Genomic DNA, 13,217 nt, shown 5'->3' on the forward strand with positions numbered 1-13,217 from the left:
GGCACGTATACAGACTGTTTTTAGCATTGCTCCCCCTGGACGTAAGTCGGCATTGTGCCAAATATATTCTTTCCCGATGCAATTTCTGTGTTTCATCGTCAATATGAAGCTCCAAGGGTTACAGTAAACACACTGTGGTGCGTCGCAATCTAATACTGGCCTCTCAGCAACGGCACGTATACAGTCTGTTTGTAGCATTGCTCCCCCTGGACGTAAGTCGGCATTGTGCCAACTATATTCTATCCCGATGCAATTTCTGTGTTTCATCGTCAATATGATGCTCCAAGGGTTACAGTAAACACACTGTGCTGCGTCGCAATCTAATACTGGCCTCTCAGCAACGGCACGTATACAGACTGTTTGTAGCATTGCACCCCCTGGACGTAAGTCGGCATTGTGCCAACTATATTCTATCCCGATGCAATTTCTGTGTTTCATCGTCAATATGAAGCTCCAAGGGTTACAGTAAACACACTGTGGTGCGTCGCAATCTAATACTGGCCTCTCAGCAACGGCACGTATACAGACTGTTTTTAGCATTGCTCCCCCTGGACGTAAGTCGGCATTGTGCCAACTATATTCTTTCCAGAAGCAATTTCTGTGTTTCATCGCCAATTTGAAGCTCCAAGGGTTACAGTAAACACACTGTGGTGCGTCGCAATCTAATACTGGCCTCTCAGCAACGGCACGTATACAGACTGTTTGTAGCATTGCTCCCCCTGGACGTAAGTCGGCATTGTGCCAACTATATTCTATCCCGATGCAATTTCTGTATTTCATCGTCAATATGAAGCTCCAAGGGTTACAGTAAACACACTGTGGTGCGTCGCAATCTAATACTGGCCTCTCAGCAACGGCACGTATACAGACTGTTTGAAGCATTACTCCCCCTGGACGTAAGTCGGCATTGTGCCAACTATATTCTATCCCGATGCAATTTCTGTGTTTCATCGTCAATATGAAGCTCCAAGGGTTACAGTAAACACACTGTGGTGCGTCGCAATCTAATACTGGCCTCTCAGCAACGGCACGTATACAGACTGTTTTTAGCATTGCTCCCCCTGGACGTAAGTCGGCATTGTGCCAACTATATTCTTTCCCGATGCAATTTCTGTGTTTCATCGTCAATATGAAGCTCCAAGGATTACAGTAAACACACTGTGGTGCGTCGCAATCTAATACTGGCCTCTCAGCAACGGCACGTATACAGACTGTTTGTAGCATTGCTCCCCCTGGACGTAAGTCGGCATTGTGCCAACTATATTCTATCCCGAAGCAATTTCTGTGCTTCATCGTCAATTTGAAGCTCCAAGGGTTACAGTAAACACACTGTGGTGCGTCGCAATCTAATACTGGCCTCTTAGCAACGGCACGTATACAGACTGTTTGTAGCATTGCTCCCCCTGGACGTAAGTCGGCATTGTGCCAACTATATTCTATCCCGATGCAATTTCTGTGTTTCATCGTCAATATGAATCTCCAAGGGTTACAGTAAACACACTGTGGTGCGTCGCAATCTAATACTGGCCTCTCAGCAACGGCACGTATACAGACTGTTTGTAGCATTGCTCCCCCTGGACGTAAGTCGGCATTGTGCCAACTATATTCTATCCCGATGCAATTTCTGTGTTTCATCGTCAATATGAAGCTCCAAGGGTTACAGTAAACACACTGTGGTGCGCCGCAATCTAATACTGGCCTCTCAGTAACGGGACGTATACAGACTGTTTGTAGCATTGCTCCCCCTGGACGTAAGTCGGCATTGTGCCAACTATATTCTATCCCGATGCAATTTCTGTGTTTCATCGTCAATATGAAGCTCCAAGGGTTACAGTAAACACACTGTGGTGCGTCGCAATCTAATACTGGCCTCTCAGTAACGGCACGTATACAGACTGTTTGTAGCATTGCTCCCCCTGGACGTAAGTCGGCATTGTGCCAACTATATTCTATCCCGATGCAATTTCTGTGTTTCATCGTCAATATGAAGCTCCAAGGGTTACAGTAAACACACTCTGCTGCGTCGCAATCTAATACTGGCCTCTGAGGAACGGCACGTATACAGACTGTTTGTAGCATTGCTCCCCCTGGACGTAAGTCGGCATTGTGCCAACTATATTCTATCCCGATGCAATTTCTGTGTTTCATCGTCAATATGAAGCTCCAAGGGTTACAGTAAACACACTGTGGTGCGTCGCAATCTAATACTGGCCTCTCAGCAACGGCACGTATACAGACTGTTTGTAGCATTGCTCCCCCTGGACGTAAGTCGGCATTGTGCCAACTATATTCTATCCCGATGCAATTTCTGTGTTTCATCGTCAATATGAAGCTCCAAGGGTTACAGTAAACACACTGTGGTGCGTCGCAATCTAACACTGGCCTCTCAGCAACGGCACGAATACAGACTGTTTGTAGCATTGCTCCCCCTGTGGGGAGATTGTGCCAACTATATTCTATCCCGATGCAATTTCTGTGTTTCATCGTCAATATGAAGCTCCAAGGGTTACAGTAAACACACTGTGGTGCGTCGCAATCTAATACTGGCCTCTCAGCAACGGCACGTATACAGACTGTTTGTAGCATTGCTCCCCCTGGACGTAAGTCGGCATTGTGCCAACTATATTCTATCCCGATGCAATTTCCGTGTTTCATCGTCAATATGAAGCTCCAAGGGTTACAGTAAACACACTTTGGTGCGTCGCAATCTAATACTGGCCTCTCAGCAACGGCACGTATACAGACTGTTTGTAGCATTGCTCCCCCTGGACGTAAGTCGGCATTGTGCCAACTATATTCTATCCCGATGCAATTTCTGTGTTTCATCGTCAATATGAAGCTCCAAGGGTTACAGTAAACACACTGTGGTGCGTCGCAATCTAATACTGGCCTCTCAGCAACGGCACGTATACAGACTGTTTGTAGCATTGCTCCCCCTGGACGTAAGTCGGCATTCTGCCAACTATATTCTATCCCGATGCAATTTCTGTGTTTCATCGTCAATATGAAGCTCCAAGGGTTACAGTAAACACACTGTGGTGCGTCGCAATCTAATACTGGCCTCTCAGCAACGGCACGTATACAGACTGTTTGTAGCATTGCTCCCCCTGGACGTAAGTCGGCATTGTGCCAACTATATTCTATCCCGATGCAATTTCTGTGTTTCATCGTCAATATGAAGCTCCAAGGGTTACAGTAAACACACTGTGGTGCGTCGCAATCTAATACTGGCCTCTCAGGAACGGCACGTATACAGACTGTTTGTAGCATTGCTCCCCCTGGACGTAAGTCGGCATTGTGCCAACTATATTCTATCCCGATGCAATTTCTGTGTTTCATCGTCAATATGAAGCTCCAAGGGTTACAGTAAACACACTGTGGTGCGTCGCAATCTAATACTGGCCTCTCAGCAACGGCACGTATACAGACTGTTTGTAGCATTGCTCCCCCTGGACGTAAGTCGGCATTGTGCCAACTATATTCTATCCCGATGCAATTTCTGTGTTTCATCGTCAATATGAAGCTCCAATGGTTACAGTAAGCACACTGTGGTGCGTCGCAATCTAATACTGGCCTCTCAGCAACGGCACGTATACAGACTGTTTGTGGCATTGCTCCCCCTGGACGTAAGTCGGCATTGTGCCAACTATATTATATCCCGATGAAATTTCTGTGTTTCATCGTCAATATGAAGCTCCAAGGGTTACAGTAAACACACTGTGGTGCGTCGCAATCTAATACTGGCCTCTCAGCAACGGCACGTATACAGACTGTTTGTAGCATTGCTCCCCCTGGACGTAAGTCGGCATTGTGCCAACTATATTCTATCCCGATGCAATTTCTGTATTTCATCGTCAATATGAAGCTCCAAGGGTTACAGTAAACACACTGTGCTGCGTCGCAATCTAATACTGGCCCCTCAGCAACGGCACGTATACAGACTGTTTGTAGCATTACTCCCCCTGGACGTATGTCGGCATTGTGCCAACTATATTCTATCCCGATGCAATTTCTGTGTTTCATCGTCAATATGAAGCTCCAAGGGTTACAGTAAACACACTGTGGTGCGTCGCAATCTAATACTGGCCTCTCAGCAACGGCACGTATACAGACTGTTTTTAGCATTGCTCCCCCTGGACGTAAGTCGGCATTGTGCCAACTATATTCTTTCCCGATGCAATTTCTGTGTTTCATCGTCAATATGAAGCTCCAAGGGTCACAGTAAACACACTGTGGTGCGTCGCAATCTAATACTGGCCTCTCAGCAATGGCACGTATACAGACTGTTTGTAGCATTGCTCCCCCTGGACGTAAGTCGGCATTGTGCCAACTATATTCTATCCCGAAGCAATTTCTGTGTTTCATCGTCAATTTGAAGCTCCAAGGGTTACAGTAAACACACTGTGGTGCGTCGCAATCTAATACTGGCCTCTCAGGAACGGCACGTATACAGACTGTTTGTAGCATTGCTCCCCCTGGACGTAAGTCGGCATTGTGCCAACTATATTCTATCCCGATGCAATTTCTGTGTTTCATCGTCAATATGAAGCTCCAAGGGTTACAGTAAACACACTGTGGTGCGTCGCAATCTAATACTGGCCTCTCAGTAACGGCACGTATACAGACTGTTTGTAGCATTGCTCCCCCTGGACGTAAGTCGGCATTGTGCCAACTATATTCTATCCCGATGCAATTTCTGTGTTTCATCGTCAATATGAAGCTCCAAGGGTTACAGTAAACACACTGTGGTGCGTCGCAATCTAATACTGGCCTCTCAGCAACGGCACGTATACAGACTGTTTGTAGCATTGCTCCCCCTGGACGTAAGTCGGCATTGTGCCAACTATATTCTATCCCGATGCAATTTCTGTGTTTCATCGTCAATATGAAGCTCCAAGGGTTACAGTAAACACACTGTGGTGCGTCGCAATCTAATACTGGCCTCTCAGCAACGGCACGTATACAGACTGTTTGAAGCATTACTCCCCCTGGACGTAAGTCGGCATTGTGCCAACTATATTCTATCCCGATGCAATTTCTGTGTTTCATCGTCAATATGAAGCTCCAAGGGTTACAGTAAACATACTGTGGTGCGTCGCAATCTAATACTGGCCTCTCAGCAACGGCACGTATACAGACTGTTTGTAGCATTGCTCCCCCTGGACGTAAGTCGGCATTGTGCCAACTATATTCTATCCCGATGCAATTTCTGTGTTTCATCGTCAATATGAAGCTCCAAGGGTTACAGTAAACACACTGTGGTGCGTCGCAATCTAATACTGGCCTCTCAGCAACGGCACGTATACAGACTGTTTGTAGCATTGCTCCCCCTGGACGTAAGTCGGCATTGTGCCAACTATATTCTATCCCGAAGCAATTTCTGTGTTTCATCGTCAATATGAAGCTCCAAGGGTTACAGTAAACACACTGTGGTGCGTCGCAATCTAATACTGGCCTCTCAGGAACGGCACGTATACAGACTGTTTGTAGCATTGCGCCCCCTGGACGTAAGTCGGCATTGTGCCAACTATATTCTATCCCGATGCAATTTCTGTGTTTCATCGTCAATATGAAGCTCCAAGGGTTACAGTAAACACACTGTGGTGCGTCACAATCTAATACTGGCCTCTCAGCAACGGCACGTATACAGACTGTTTGTAGCATTGCTCCCCCTGGACGTAAGTCGGCCTTGTGCCAACTATATTCTATCCCGATGCAATTTCTGTGTTTCATCGTCAATATGAAGCTCCAAGGGTTACAGTAAACACACTGTGGTGCGTCGCAATCTAATACTGGCCTCTCGGCAACGGCACGTATACAGACTGTTTGTAGCATTGCTCCCCCTGGATGTAAGTCGGCATTGTGCCAACTATATTCTATCCCGATGCAATTTCTGTGTTTCATCGTCAATATGAAGCTCCAAGGGTTACAGTAAACACACTGTGGCGCGTCGCAATTTAATACTGGCCTCTCAGCAACGGCACGTATACAGGCTGTTTGTAGCATTGCTCCCCCTGGACCTAAGTCGGCATTGTGCCAACTATATTCTATCCCGATGCAATTTCTGTGTTTCATCGTCAATATGAAGCTCCAAGGGTTACAGTAAACACACTGTGGTGCGTCGCAATCTAATACTTGCCTCTCAGCAACGGCACGTATACAGACTGTTTGTAGCATTGCTCCCCCTGGACGTAAGTCGGCATTGTGCCAACTATATTCTATCCCGATGCAATTTCGGTGTTTCATCGTCAATATGAAGCTCCAAGGGTTACAGTAAACACACTGTGGTGCGTCTCAATCTAATACTGGCCTCTTAGCAACGGCACGTATACAGACTGTTTGTAGCATTGCTCCCCCTGGACGTAAGTCGGCATTGTGCCAACTATATTCTATCCCGATGCAATTTCTGTGTTTCATCGTCAATATGAAGCTCCAAGGGTTACAGTAAACACACTGTGGTGCGTCGCAATCTAATACTGGCCTCTCAGCAACGGCACGTATACAGACTGTTTGTAGCATTGCTCCCCCTGGACGTAAGTCGGCATTGTGCCAACTATATTCTATCCCGATGCAATTTCTGTGTTTCATCGTCAATATGAAGCTCCAAGGGTTACAGTAAACACACTGTGGTGCGTCGCAACCTAATACTGGCCTCTCAGCAACGGCACGTATACAGACTGTTTGTAGCATTGCTCCCCCTGGACGTAAGTCGGCATTGTGCCAACTATATTCTATCCCGATGCAATTTCTGTGTTTCATCGTCAATATGAAGCTCCAAGGGTTACAGTAAACACACTGTGGTGCGTCGCAATCTAATACTGGCCTCTCAGCAACGGCACGTATACAGACAGTTTGTAGCATTGCTCCCCCTGGACGTGAGTCGGCATTGTGCCAACTATATTCTATCCCAATGCAATTTCTGTGTTTCATCGTCAATATGAAGCTCCAAGGGTTACAGTAAACACACTGTGGTGCGTCGCAATCTAATACTGGCCTCTCAGCAACGGCACGTATACAGACTGTTTGTAGCATTGCTCCCCCTGGACGTAAGTCGGCATTCTGCCAACTATATTCTATCCCGATGCAATTTCTGTGTTTCATCGTCAATATGAAGCTCCAAGGGTTACAGTAAACACACTGTGGTGCGTCGCAATCTAATACTGGCCTCTCAGCAACGGCACGTATACAGACTGTTTGTAGCATTGCTCCCCTGGACGTAAGTCGGCATTGTGCCAACTATATTCTATCCCGATGCAATTTCTGTGTTTCATCGTCAATATGAAGCTCCAAGGGTTACAGTAAACACACTGTGGTGCGTCGCAATCTAATACTGGCCTCTCAGCAACGGCACGTATACAGACTGTTTGTAGCATTGCTCCCCCTGAACGTAAGTCGGCATTGTGCCAACTATATTCTATCCCGATGCAATTTCTGTGTTTCATCATCAATATGAAGCTCCAAGGGTTACAGTAAACACACTGTGGTGCGTCGCAATCTAATACAGGCCTCTCAGCAACGGCACGTATACTGCTGTTTGAAGCATTGCTCCCCCTGGACGTAAGTCGGCATTGTGCCAACTATATTCTATCCCGATGCAATTTCTGGGATTCATCGTCAATCTGAAGCTCCAAGGGTTACAGTAAACACACTGTGGTGCGTCGCAATCTAATACTGGCCTCCCAGTAACGGCACGTATACAGACTGTTTGTAGCATTGCTCCCCCTGGACGTAAGTCGGCATTGTGCCAACTATATTCTATCCCGATGCAATTTCTGTGTTTCATCGTCAATATGAAGCTCCAAGGCTTACAGTAAGCACACTGTGGTGCGTCGCAATCTAATACTGGCCTCTCAGCAACGGCACGTATACAGACTGTTTGTAGCATTACTCCCCCTGGACGTATGTCGGCATTGTGCCAACTATATTCTATCCCGATGCAATTTCTGTGTTTCATCGTCAATATGAAGCTCCAAGGGTTACAGTAAACACACTGTGGTGCGTCGCAATCTAATACTGGCCTCTCAGCAACGGCACGTATACAGACTGTTTTTAGCATTGCTCCCCCTGGACGTAAGTCGGCATTGTGCCAACTATATTCTTTCCCGATGCAATTTCTGTGTTTCATCGTCAATATGAAGCTCCAAGGGTCACAGTAAACACACTGTGGTGCGTCGCAATCTAATACTGGCCTCTCAGCAATGGCACGTATACAGACTGTTTGTAGCATTGCTCCCCCTGGACGTAAGTCGGCATTGTGCCAACTATATTCTATCCCGAAGCAATTTCTGTGTTTCATCGTCAATTTGAAGCTCCAAGGGTTACAGTAAACACACTGTGGTGCGTCGCAATCTAATACTGGCCTCTCAGGAACGGCACGTATACAGACTGTTTGTAGCATTGCTCCCCCTGGACGTAAGTCGGCATTGTGCCAACTATATTCTATCCCGATGCAATTTCTGTGTTTCATCGTCAATATGAAGCTCCAAGGGTTACAGTAAACACACTGTGGTGCGTCGCAATCTAATACTGGCCTCTCAGTAACGGCACGTATACAGACTGTTTGTAGCATTGCTCCCCCTGGACGTAAGTCGGCATTGTGCCAACTATATTCTATCCCGATGCAATTTCTGTGTTTCATCGTCAATATGAAGCTCCAAGGGTTACAGTAAACACACTGTGGTGCGTCGCAATCTAATACTGGCCTCTCAGCAACGGCACGTATACAGACTGTTTGTAGCATTGCTCCCCCTGGACGTAAGTCGGCATTGTGCCAACTATATTCTATCCCGATGCAATTTCTGTGTTTCATCGTCAATATGAAGCTCCAAGGGTTACAGTAAACACACTGTGGTGCGTCGCAATCTAATACTGGCCTCTCAGCAACGGCACGTATACAGACTGTTTGAAGCATTACTCCCCCTGGACGTAAGTCGGCATTGTGCCAACTATATTCTATCCCGATGCAATTTCTGTGTTTCATCGTCAATATGAAGCTCCAAGGGTTACAGTAAACATACTGTGGTGCGTCGCAATCTAATACTGGCCTCTCAGCAACGGCACGTATACAGACTGTTTGTAGCATTGCTCCCCCTGGACGTAAGTCGGCATTGTGCCAACTATATTCTATCCCGATGCAATTTCTGTGTTTCATCGTCAATATGAAGCTCCAAGGGTTACAGTAAACACACTGTGGTGCGTCGCAATCTAATACTGGCCTCTCAGCAACGGCACGTATACAGACTGTTTGTAGCATTGCTCCCCCTGGACGTAAGTCGGCATTGTGCCAACTATATTCTATCCCGAAGCAATTTCTGTGTTTCATCGTCAATATGAAGCTCCAAGGGTTACAGTAAACACACTGTGGTGCGTCGCAATCTAATACTGGCCTCTCAGGAACGGCACGTATACAGACTGTTTGTAGCATTGCGCCCCCTGGACGTAAGTCGGCATTGTGCCAACTATATTCTATCCCGATGCAATTTCTGTGTTTCATCGTCAATATGAAGCTCCAAGGGTTACAGTAAACACACTGTGGTGCGTCACAATCTAATACTGGCCTCTCAGCAACGGCACGTATACAGACTGTTTGTAGCATTGCTCCCCCTGGACGTAAGTCGGCCTTGTGCCAACTATATTCTATCCCGATGCAATTTCTGTGTTTCATCGTCAATATGAAGCTCCAAGGGTTACAGTAAACACACTGTGTTGCGTCGCAATCTAATACTGGCCTCTCGGCAACGGCACGTATACAGACTGTTTGTAGCATTGCTCCCCCTGGATGTAAGTCGGCATTGTGCCAACTATATTCTATCCCGATGCAATTTCTGTGTTTCATCGTCAATATGAAGCTCCAAGGGTTACAGTAAACACACTGTGGCGCGTCGCAATTTAATACTGGCCTCTCAGCAACGGCACGTATACAGACTGTTTGTAGCATTGCTCCCCCTGGACCTAAGTCGGCATTGTGCCAACTATATTCTATCCCGATGCAATTTCTGTGTTTCATCGTCAATATGAAGCTCCAAGGGTTACAGTAAACACACTGTGGTGCGTCGCAATCTAATACTTGCCTCTCAGCAACGGCACGTATACAGACTGTTTGTAGCATTGCTCCCCCTGGACGTAAGTCGGCATTGTGCCAACTATATTCTATCCCGATGCAATTTCGGTGTTTCATCGTCAATATGAAGCTCCAAGGGTTACAGTAAACACACTGTGGTGCGTCGCAATCTAATACTGGCCTCTTAGCAACGGCACGTATACAGACTGTTTGTAGCATTGCTCCCCCTGGACGTAAATCAGCGTTGTGCCAACTATATTCTATCCCGATGCAATTTCTGTGTTTCATCGTCAATATGAAGCTCCAAGGGTTACAGTAAACACACTGTGGTGCGTCGCAATCTAATACTGGCCTCTCAGCAACGGCACGTATACAGACTGTTTGTAGCATTGCTCCCTCTGGACGTAAGTCGGCATTGTGCCAACTATATTCTATCCCGATGCAGTTTCTGTGTTTCATCGTCAATATGAAGCTCCAAGGGTTACAGTAAACACACTGTGGTGCGTCGCAATCTAATACTGGCCTCTCAGCAACGGCACGTATACAGACTGTTTGTAGCATTGCTCCCCCTGGACGTAAGTCGGCATTGTGCCAACTATATTCTATCCCGATGCAATTTCTGTGTTTCATCGTCAATATGAAGCTCCAAGGGTTACAGTAAACACACTGTGGTGCGTCGCAATCTAATACTGGCCTCTCAGTAACGGCACGTATACAGACTGTTTGTAGCATTGCTCCCCCTGGACGTAAGTCGGCATTGTGCCAACTATATTCTATCCCGATGCAATTTCTGTGTTTCATCGTCAATATGAAGCTCCAAGGGTTACAGTAAACACACTGTGGTGCGTCGCAATCTAATACTGGCCTCTCAGCAACGGCACGTATGCAGACTGTTTGTAGCTTTGTTCCCCCTGGACGTAAGTCGGCATTGTGCCAACTATATTCTATCCCGATGCAATTTCTGTGTTTCATCGTCAATATGAAGCTCCAAGGGTTACAGTAAACACACTGTGGTGCGTCGCAATCTAATACTGGCCTCTCAGCAACAGCACGTATACAGACTGTTTGTAGCATTGCTCCCCCTGGACGTAAGTCGGCATTGTGCCAACTATATTCTATCCCGATGCAATTTCTGTGTTTCATCGTCAATATGAAGCTCCAAGGGTTACAGTAAACACACTGTGGTGCGTCGCAATCTAATACTGGCCTCTCAGCAACGGCACGTATACACACTGTTTGTAGCATTGCTCCCCCTGGACGTAAGTCGGCATTGTGCCAACTATATTCTATCCCGATGCAATTTCTGTGTTTCATCGTCAATATGAAGCTCCAAGGGTTACAGTAAACACACTGTGGTGCGTCGCAATTTAATACTGGCCTCTCAGCAACGGCACGTATACAGACTGTTTGTAGCATTGCTCCCCCTGGACGTAAGTCGCCATTGTGCCAACTATATTCTCTCCCGATGCAATTTCTGTGTTTCATCGTCAATATGAAGCTCCAAGGGTTACAGTAAACACACTGTGGTGCGTCGCAATCTAATACAGGCCTCTCAGTAACGACACGTATACAGACTGTTTGTAGCATTGCTCCCCCTGGACGTAAGTCGGCATTGTGCCAACTATATTCTATCCCGATGCAATTTCTGTGTTTCATCGTCAATATGAAGCTCCAAGGGTTACAGTAAACACACTGTGGTGCGTCGCAATCTAATACTGGCCTCTCAGTAACGGCACGTATACAGACTGTTTGTTGCATTGCTCCCCCTGGACGTAAGTCGGCATTGTGCCAACTATATTCTATCCCGATGCAATTTCTGTGTTTCATCGTCAATATGAAGCTCCAAGGGTTACAGTAAACACACTGTGGTGCGTCGCAATCTAATACTGGCCTCTCAGCAACGGCACGTATACAGACTGTTTGTAGCATTGCTCCCCCTGGACGTAAGTCGGCATTGTGCCAACTATATTCTATCCCGATGCAATTTCTGTGTTTCATCGTCAATATGAAGCTCCAAGGGTTACAGTAAACACACTGTGGTGCGTCGCAACCTAATACTGGCCTCTCAGCAACGGCACGTATACAGACTGTTTGTAGCATTGCTCCCCCTGGACGTAAGTCGGCATTGTGCCAACTATATTCTATCCCGATGCAATTTCTGTGTTTCATCGTCAATATGAAGCTCCAAGGGTTACAGTAAACACACTGTGGTGCGTCGCAATCTAATACTGGCCTCTCAGCAACGGCACGTATACAGACAGTTTGTAGCATTGCTCCCCCTGGACGTGAGTCGGCATTGTGCCAACTATATTCTATCCCGATGCAATTTCTGTGTTTCATCGTCAATATGAAGCTCCAAGGGTTACAGTAAACACACTGTGGTGCGTCGCAATCTAATCCTGGCCTCTCAGCAACGGCACGTATACAGACTGTTTGTAGCATTGCTCCCCCTGGACGTAAGTCGGCATTCTGCCAACTATATTCTATCCCGATGCAATTTCTGTGTTTCATCGTCAATATGAAGCTCCAAGGGTTACAGTAAACACACTGTGGTGCGTCGCAATCTAATACTGGCCTCTCAGCAACGGCACGTATACAGACTGTTTGTAGCATTGCTCCCCTGGACGTAAGTCGGCATTGTGCCAACTATATTCTATCCCGATGCAATTTCTGTGTTTCATCGTCAATATGAAGCTCCAAGGGTTACAGTAAACACACTGTGGTGCGTCGCAATCTAATACTGGCCTCTCAGCAACGGCACGTATACAGACTGTTTGTAGCATTGCTCCCCCTGAACGTAAGTCGGCATTGTGCCAACTATATTCTATCCCGATGCAATTTCTGTGTTTCATCATCAATATGAAGCTCCAAGGGTTACAGTAAACACACTGTGGTGCGTCGCAATCTAATACAGGCCTCTCAGCAACGGCACGTATACTGCTGTTTGAAGCATTGCTCCCCCTGGACGTAAGTCGGCATTGTGCCAACTATATTCTATCCCGATGCAATTTCTGGGATTCATCGTCAATCTGAAGCTCCAAGGGTTACAGTAAACACACTGTGGTGCGTCGCAATCTAATACTGGCCTCCCAGTAACGGCACGTATACAGACTGTTTGTAGCATTGCTCCCCCTGGACGTAAGTCGGCATTGTGCCA

This window comes from Schistocerca cancellata, chromosome 9, assembly GCF_023864275.1.
Source record: "Schistocerca cancellata isolate TAMUIC-IGC-003103 chromosome 9, iqSchCanc2.1, whole genome shotgun sequence".
Classification (NCBI taxonomy): domain Eukaryota; kingdom Metazoa; phylum Arthropoda; class Insecta; order Orthoptera; family Acrididae; genus Schistocerca; species Schistocerca cancellata.